At 37.6% G+C, this 9,471-nt stretch overlaps 1 long non-coding RNA gene across 1 annotated transcript; it reads right to left on the bottom strand.

The window, feature by feature from the left end:
- Nucleotides 1-979: 979 nt before the first annotated feature.
- On the bottom strand, nt 980-9,262 carry LOC311606893. Its single transcript, XR_014782454.1, has 4 exons — nt 9,229-9,262; nt 8,168-8,194; nt 7,743-7,792; nt 980-998 (listed from the first exon to the last, which is right to left on the bottom strand). It is a non-coding gene; the product is annotated as an uncharacterized lncRNA (long non-coding RNA).
- Nucleotides 9,263-9,471: the final 209 nt, after the last annotated feature.

Raw genomic sequence — 9,471 nt, 5'->3', positions numbered from 1 at the left:
AGCTCTTGGTAACCAGCAACATGTAAGTGACATTTACTGTACCTTTATGGATATCTCATCACACTGGTCATTGTTGGGGTTTACAGGTGTTGCAGCTCAGTGCTTTTCTCTCTTAGCAGCTTGCGTAGTATTTTCTGGTATCATGAAAGCTTGACTACAGGAAAGATGCTTTGAGGTTAGACTCAGGTCAAATCATCTGAACTCTGTGTCCTAAGTCTGCAATATCTTCAGCAATAGGGGCTTACCTTCAAGCTCTGAAAGTATAACAGGAAGTGTACTAGGAAATAGTCTTTCCCAGAAATTACTGCACAAACAAGACTAGAACTATGGCATGCTAACAGAGAAGGAAGAAAATTTCAGAGGGCTCCACCCCTAGACAAAGAACTATAGGCAGTTAAAGACTTCTGAGAGAGAGAGAGTTAGCTTCTTCCACAGATGAGCTCCTTCCTGGTTATCTAATACGATGTGGTCAGCCCTACAATCATATACAAAGCACTACTAATAAAGTCAACTGAGAAGTGAAGAAAACATTCATTTCTCCTTGGAGATAGATATAAGAGTATGCTGCATGTATTATTTTCACTCTCTTTCATCTTGACACATTATTTCCCTTAACTTTACTGACAGACCCCCCCACACACACACACATATACATACATATACATACATATACATACCTCCTACCACCATGGATACCGGCTTGGTTTTCAACTGTAGCTTCCTCTTCATTATTTCACTGCTTTAGTTTCCTGGGCAGTTTTTGTTCCTTTGTTCTTCTGTAGCTTCTATAGGTTTCTTGTTTATTGTTTATGTCTTTTCACACTAAACACATGCACAGTCTAAACATTTGTATACTCTTTTCTGAGTTGCTCCTGTAGAACCAGCCTGTATCACAGTTCTATCTGAATCCTCACACTTGGTTACTTCCAAGTTAATAAATGAAAGGAAACACAGTGTCCCCTCTCTCTGTGCCTTCTTTCTCAGCACTGCATTCTCCACTGAAGAACACCAAAGAACATCAATGGTACATTTATTTCATGACATGTAAATATCTATCATCCCAAATCATCCCACAGTCACTTGTTCTTGTCCTATGACATCAACTTCTGGTCAAAAGTAACAATTTACATACGATTCCATTTTCTGTATTGCTGCCAAAATATGATTTTCAGATACAAATTCTGACTCTGTTTTTCTCCTTTGATATCATCCTCCTTCCATTGAAAATAAAAAATGACCGATTGCATGGAGTTGATGAGGGTATAGTCACTAAGATAGTTGCATTATTTAAGGGGATTTAGTTATGCTCCAGCCCAGACATGTATTCTCTGCTTTATCATAGAGAAGCCATAGCATGTGGCTGATAGATTTCCTACCACAAATATAACTATGAATAATTAAATTTTGTATCTTTAAAAAAAGATCATGTTTCTCCAGTAACTTCTGGTTTTAACTGGCCTTGTTTGTCCCTTAATAATATAAAGCAAACAAACAAATCATAACAACACAAATCCATAGGCGGGCCCATATGAACAATGCCTGAGGGTATTAGCTAGAAGATAGTAAATGTATTGCAGATCTTTGAGGTTATGATGAGTGAAGACTGGCATTCTGATAATTGTAGACTCTTTGAATTGGGCTAGGAAGTTAGGAATAGAGACTAAAAGAGAGAAAAAAAAAACACTTTAAAGAGAAAAAGAGGTCTCGAACACACCGGTGGAGATTTCAATCCATTAAGACATTGGCTTTGCCAGATCTTGACAACTCTCGGCACAGCTCTACTCCAGGATTACTGCCTAGGCAATGGGAGCATGCCTGGCTTCTTCGCAAGTTTTTATTATTACTTACAGAGCCAGGTTACAGAGTGACATTTTGAAGTCATAGAGAAGGATTTAGCTATTCTCCTAAAATGGTAATATGAACATAGACATCAACTGAAAGTAAAGAAATACAAGAACACACCTTACAAAAACAGCTACAAAATTGCTAGAACATGTCTCAAAAAAAAAAAAAAACCATAACATTTTTCCTAATGTTTCTCTTCCAGAATTTCAGAGGAAGGGCAAGATCCCATAAGAGTAGGGATCACATATGAAACTAGCATATGAATATATGTAGTTTGTGGTCTTTGCTCAAACCTGCATTTTGAGCTATGCTTCATTGGTAACTGCTTTAGAAATATCACCACTACCACAGACTCCAACAGGGTGGTAATTTGATCTACTTCTTGAGAGTGACATGGCATCTACATATCTGTTTTTGTTTCTTTTACTCAACCACTGCTTTCAAGAATTTCAAATGTGAATAAAAACATAGGATACTTTCCCCTTGAAAGATATGAATAAGAAAAAAAGAAAGAAAGCAGAATAAATGGAAGTCTTAGGAGTCTCACATACTCTGGTTCAGCATTTGAACATCAATAAAAACATCAATTAAAAGTTTCTTCTCATTATTCACTTAAGTGCAGAAATTAAGCAATTAGGTAGAAATAGCAAGTCGCTATAGTGGAATATCTCTATTGATTAAATTTACTAGGCAATTCCTCAAAATCCCACCTGACTTTCTAAGATATTAGCTTTCAATTATATCAAGAAAAGATCATACTGAAAGGTGAAAAGTGTGACTTTAGTGTTTTATTTCTGTCCTAAAGATTGAACCTAGTATTTACCATATATTAGACAAGTGGTCTACAACAGGGCTGTATCTCCAATCCTCCTTTACATTTTTTTTTTTTACTGAGACAAGGTCTCAATAACTTGCACAGTTTGTCCTTGAACTAATTCTAAATGCCATACTGGCCTCGGTATTGGGTTGCTCATACTTTAGTCTCTCAAGGAGCCTGGATTATACTCCTGCACCACCCAATCCAGCCTATTCACTGGTTTCTAAAAGCTGTAGTTTATACTGTTCAACCTATGCTAGAGTGACAACAATGACATTTACCTGAAGTAAATGAGGTCCAAAATAGAGCCAGAATGAAGACCAAGCACCCATCAACTGATATTCCTTGACCTGTTTTAAAGCTACTGCCCCTTGTTGCTACTACCTAAATTACTTTCTTGATCCTAAAAATGTATATTGTTCGAATACATGCTTGCGAACACACACACACACACACACACACACACACACACACACACACACACAGGCATGCACCCACATGCATGCTCTCGCTTGCACATGATACTATCTTTGAAGCCTATAGTTTATCTTTGATGAATTACTGACTGTAAAAATTATGATAGGCAGATTTGGGCTCAGGGGTTCTGCTCAAACTAAGGCACCAGCCAAGGACAATACAGGCAGTAAACCTTAAACCCCTACCCAGATCTAGCCAATGGACAGAACACTCTCCACAGTAGAGTGGAGAGTGGGATATGACTTTCTCACATACTCTGGTGCCTCACCTTTGACCATGTCCCCTGGAGGGGGAGACCTGGTGGCACTCAGAGGAAGGATAACAAGTTACCAAGAAGAGACTTGATACCCTATGAACATATACAGGGGGAGGTAATCCCCCTCAGGAACAGTCATAGGGGAGGGGAATAAGGGGAAAATGGGAGGGAGGGAAGAATGGAAGGATACAAGGGATGGGATAACCATTGAGATGTAACAAGAACAAATTAATAAAGGAGAAAAAAACTCAAAAAAAGAATATTTTCATCTATTGGTCTATATGTCCTATAGGATAACACTGAAGTCTAATTTTCAGAACTAAATGGCTCTTTCTCCAAGAGTTAAAGTACTTGGTTTAGTGAGTTCTTTCACATACAGAAATACTATTCTTTCAAACACAAATTTCCCTCCTTTTATGTCAAAGGGGAATATATTTAGACAGCGAGTTCCTGGTTATAGGAATTTTTAGCAGGTGATTGTTATTAAGACAAACATAAGGTTGTCTTAAAGAAGAATCAAAGGTGACTTCATCTTAAATATTTGCTTTAAGCCAAGAATAAAGAAAAACAACAAAGTCTAATTACTGGATCTTAGCTAACTTTGCATTAAGGGTGGATTCAATTGTTATTTAATTTATATACATATATGTATATATTTTTATTAATTTATTCATATTACATCTAAATTGTTATCCCATCCCTTGTATCCTCCCATTCCTCCCTTCCTCCTACTTTCCCCCTACTCCCCTTCCCTATGACTGTGACTGAGGGGGACCTCCTCCTGCTGTATATGCTCATAGGGTATCAAGTCTCTCCTTGGTAGCCTGCTATCCTTCCTCTGAGTACCACCAGGCCTCTCCACCCAGGGGACGTGGTCAAATATATGCTCAACCATGTTCATAGCAGCCTTATTCACAATAGCCAGATCATGGAAACAGCCTAAGTGTCCCTCAGTAGAAGAATAGATAAAGAAACTGTGGTACATTTACACTATGGAATACTACTCAGCTATTAAAAACAAGGAATTCCCAAAATTTGTGGGAAAATAGATTGAACTAGAAATGATCATAATGAGTGAGTTAACCCAGAAGCAGAAAGAGTCAAATGTTATATACTCACTTATATCTGGACACTAGCCCAAGGGGCATGTCCCATGAAAGTCTTCACTCACCAGGAAAGTAGGACAGAGGGAAGGACATCCCATTGGGACTCTAGGTGAGGTAAGCACGGGAGAATAGAGAAACAGAAGTATCCAGAGGGTCCCAGAAACCTACAAGAAGAACATTATGATGGGCAGATCTGGGCCCAGGGGTCCTGCTCAAACTATGGCACCAGCCAAAGACAATACATGCAGTAAACTTCAAACCCCTACCCAGATCTAGCCAATGGGACAGGACATCCTTCACAGTTGAGTGAAGAGTGGGGTCTGACTTTCACACGAACTCTGGTGCCCCATATTTGACCATATCCCCTGGATTCAATTTTTTTTAAACCAGGTGAAGAGAAAGTCATAAAAAATTTTTGGTTGTAATCAGGAATTTTTGGTAAGAGTGCATAAAATAAGCCATCTAAAACCCTTCTCGGGACAGAGTCGGAGGGCCAAAGAGCAGAAAAAAAGGAACAGTTTTAAACCTTTTTGTTTATTTTACTTAAAATAATTTATTCAGGATTGAATGAACTTTCTATTTATTTATTGAGTATTACTATATTAATGTACAATATTCCAGGTACATAACCAGGAACATAAAAATGTCTTTGCCTTCCAAGAGCATCTCATTTTAATGTGAGAGTCAAGTATTTAATATAGATTGCACCTATTGTTATAGCAGAATGCTATATTAAAATGTGAACATAGACACTTTGTATATATTTCCTGGAAACCTTGTACTTTTTTATATTTAACCAATTAATATTTTCTGTATTTTTAGCTCAGGAAAAGGATGTCATAACTTTAAATCTACATAATACATCACTATTCTTATCTTGATCCTTAAGCTAAGGAAGCAAGAAAATAAACCTCACGCAATATGCATTTCTCAGTGAGTTAGAACTAAACTATCATACATATAAAGATTAAAGATGAGCTCCCCAGAGGATCAACAATAGTACACTTGAATACTAAGACAGAAGAGAATCTTATAGAGAGATTTCCAGTACGGTGCTTCCTCCTCTACCAGGTTCCATTCTGGTAAGGAAAAAACAAGAATCCCAGACTGGATTGACTGAGGATCCAAGTATGGCAAGACTTGCTCCCTTTCCTAAGTAGAAGCCAAGTTCTGAGAAGCCTCAGTTTGCAGGCTGTAGCAAAGCTGGTGGATCTACATGGATTCAGAGAATGTTCTCTGTCTGTCTCTCTCTCTCTCTCTCTCTCTCTCTCTCTCTCTCTCTCTCTCTCTCTCTCTCTCTCTCTCTCTCTCCACACATTACATCCCATATGTTATCCCCTCATTCTTATCGTCCACTTCCCACTCTCTCTCCCTTTTCTGCCCTACTCCCCTTCCCTAGAGCTCTGACAGGGCAGGGCATCCTATCTTACTGCCTGGCCACAGCCTATCAGGCCTCATCAGGATAGCCTGCATCTCCTTCCTCTGTGTAACTGCAAGGCCGTTTTTCCAAGAGGGAGTAACCAAATCGTGGGCACCAGAGGGATGTCAGAGGTTCAGTGACAGTCCCTCTTTCCCCCACCCCCACTAAGAGAATCAGCTGTCCATGGGCTACATCTGAACATCTCTTACAGTAGTCTAATTTCTGTGTGCTTAAACTATGGTTAAAAATTATACAAGGGTGGGGGAAAGGCCTTTTAAGGTTCCAGTGGAACCACCTGAATTTTACTCAAGAATGTAAGAGAAGGAAAAAAGGAGAAGAAAGCTATCAGTCTTGACTGGACTTGCTGAGCAGGACTGTGAATCATCTGTGTGGATATGTGGATAGAGGCCAGGGCCCACAGGTCCCAAAGACCTCATTCTGGCCACGACCCTACACTAGAGTCTTTGCCTAAGGCTCCTTGGCAGAAACAAAACCCTCTTTGGCGATGACCTAAATTTCTCTTCCCTTTATTCCTTTTCACATCCTTTTAGAATTGATTTGTTCTAAATGTTCTGTGTTTGTTTTTCAGTTTCCTTGTACATTCCAAGCTGAGTAGATTTTACCTACTAGCAATGGGAAAGGTGGCTATTTTTAATGATAGTTTTCCAAATGTTTTGGCTATGCCCTGAATTTTTTTCTTTCTGTTTCCCCAGAACAATCAGCTTTTGAGTGCTCAAATGCTAACATTATACTTATTTTTCTCTCACATTTCAGTGTGTTATTTTTCTCAGACTCTTTGGGAAAGACCAAGGAATTTAAGGGAATAAAATAAAAATGAACTTAATGCTTCAAAACTTAGCCTACCAAAGAACTATTTATGTATAGCTATAGCATGTCATGAAAAAGTTACAGAACTGATGGACAGTATAAAATAAAATGAAGCCAAGTTGGTACACAGAGGAATAGGAAGAACAAAGGAAGGAAAAAATTTAAAGAGAAAATGAGAAAAAATGTGTATTTGCTTCTGGTAGTAAATATAGAGCAGAATAGTTATAAATACTAAAGTGACCCTGGGAAGGTCTGGTCTTAGTATTTGAAGAAAGACAAGAAACAATTAGAGGTGTGTTCTCTATGTATCCAGCATTTATTTTATTTAAGGTACCAAAGTTTTAGGACGTATTTATTTATTCATGTCTGTATACAAAAACAATATTTTCATTGTAGTTACTAAAATCGTTCCCCTGCAGAACAGATATCACGTCTTTTTTCCTCTTTGAATTATAATTTATTCAGATTATATCCCCATTGTTATTCCCTCATTCGTATCTTCCCATTCCCCCTCCCTCCTCCCTCTACCACTCTGTTCCCCTCCCCTAGACATCGGAAGGGGACCGCCTTCCCAAAAATATGACCACAGTCTATCAGGTCTCATCTGAACAGTCTGGATCCCCCTCCTTTGTGTGCTGCTGGGGTTCCCTACCAGTGTCTCCTTCTCAAAGAATGGGTAAAGAAACTGTGGCACATTTACACAATGGAATGCTACTCAGCTATCAAAAACAAAGAAACCTTGAATTCTGCAGGCAAATGGATGGAACTAGAAACAATCATCAGACATCACTTCTAAAACACTCTCACAAACAGAGTAACCTTCTCTATCTCAGTTTCAGTTTTCTTCCATAGCACTTACTCCAAAGTAAATGTGTAGTCTTGGTGAGAGGGTATCCATGAAGAGGTAGCAGAAACTGAATTAATAATATTTCGGTAATTTCATCTGACCAAGATCAGTAGCTAAAAAAGTGGCAAAAGGAGCAAAATACTCACAAGGAAATACCAAATAGTCCTGCCAGGGGCCACTTGGTCTGCACGACCTGCTGGAAATATGTGCAAATAGATGTCATCTTTCTTAAAAGGAAAACTCTAAACTTTTAAGCTAACAAATTCCTTAGAAGCATGAACAGAAACAATCTGGCAATGCTCCAATTTTTGGAAAAAGGGAATCTTTATTTTTAATCAACAAACCCCACTAAACCGTTTTCAGTCATAAAAAATACTAGAGGAAGGAGTGACAGAAATGCATTATATGCTTTAGATACTCAAGTAATTAATAAACATATTAAAATGAACATATACAAGTATCCATATATTACACATATACATACATATATACCTCTTTTGCTCACTGCCTCATTAATTACCTACCATTTGAAGTTACCCTAGATATTATGTTAGTTAGGTTTAATACTTACCCTTTCATGTGTAATTTAGACTGTATCCTTTACTGACAAAAAAAAAAAAAAGATTCTTGTGGCTTAAGAGTGGAAAACTGGACCAACTATGAAGTAAGGCAAACTTAAACACAACTCTTAGTATTTCAAGTTTTTTGTTTCGTTTTGTTTTGTTTCTTCTACAACCCCATGCGTCTTTTTGACAGTTGGGCTTTCTAACCTCATTGCATGCTGTGGTGCTCCATGCTCACCATCCATGATACAACTCAGTACAATCCAGGGGGCCTCATTTTCTTACTTTTTTCTACTTTTAAATTTTCAATTATGTTTTAAGGCACAAGCCGAAAGACTTTACTGTTGTTGGGATTGTGAATTTATTAAAGACACTTGCGGTGCTGGCCTATGAAGCTTAACTGGATATAATTACTGGATTACATACCCACGTTCCTTGCTGCGTCAGGAGACAACAGCTCAAAATATAACTATTAGTTGGCTTTGTGGTGTTGGGTTAGTGAGCCAGCCTGAGGTTAAAGCAGAGATGGGATCCCAAGCCCTGGGCTTTGTATTATATAGTATTGTATTTTTGATGTTGTACTAAAGGGTCAATTACTGTTTCCATTATAAACTCTGTTTTTGGGGTTTGCAGCTCACCAATTTTCATTTTGGTATGCAAGCTGCATAAATATTCAGGTTTTAAAAAATAGTTTAAATTGGCCAGTGCCATTTTTAGATTTAAAGTAGTAAAATACACTTATTATTGGCTTCAGTTATTTTAGTGTTTTAGTATGAAAGTTTATTCTATTTAAAAATGCAAAACACATATTTAGTTACATTTTTATAACAGAATTTTATCATATAAATGCTAGATTGGATAAGAGAATAAACCCTATTCCCCAAAGTAATATTTCTACCCAAAAACAAAAAAATCTTTAAGAAAACAAAAATACATCTTCTATTGTCGAAATTTGTAAGATAAGGTCTGTGTCTTTAAAATTAACAATTATTTCTGTTTATCACAGGAGCACTGGCATTGTTTCCTGCCAGGGTCATGGTAGGTACTGTGAGGAATAAAAAGCTCTTACCTTTGAGACCTTGAAATCAATTCAGCCTTCTGAAGAAAAAAATTGACTTCAGGGTTCTCTATTTCTTCAGTAAACATCTCCAGTACATCTAACTTTAATCAAATAATGTGTTGAATCATGATTTAAAAGGAAAAGGTAAAGTTGTTTAGAGAACTGTGCACCTTTTTTGTGTCCTTCAATAAAATACAAATTCTAGTGTCTGGCTATATGTCCCCATACATCTATAAAAGTGGGAGGGGCAGT

Source organism: Acomys minous (genome assembly GCF_964271855.1).
Source record: "Acomys minous genome assembly, chromosome: 10".
NCBI classification, from domain to species: Eukaryota; Metazoa; Chordata; class Mammalia; order Rodentia; family Muridae; genus Acomys; species Acomys minous.
Note: the sequence above shows the minus strand (reverse complement) of the source record. Positions and strands in the feature narration are given on the sequence as shown.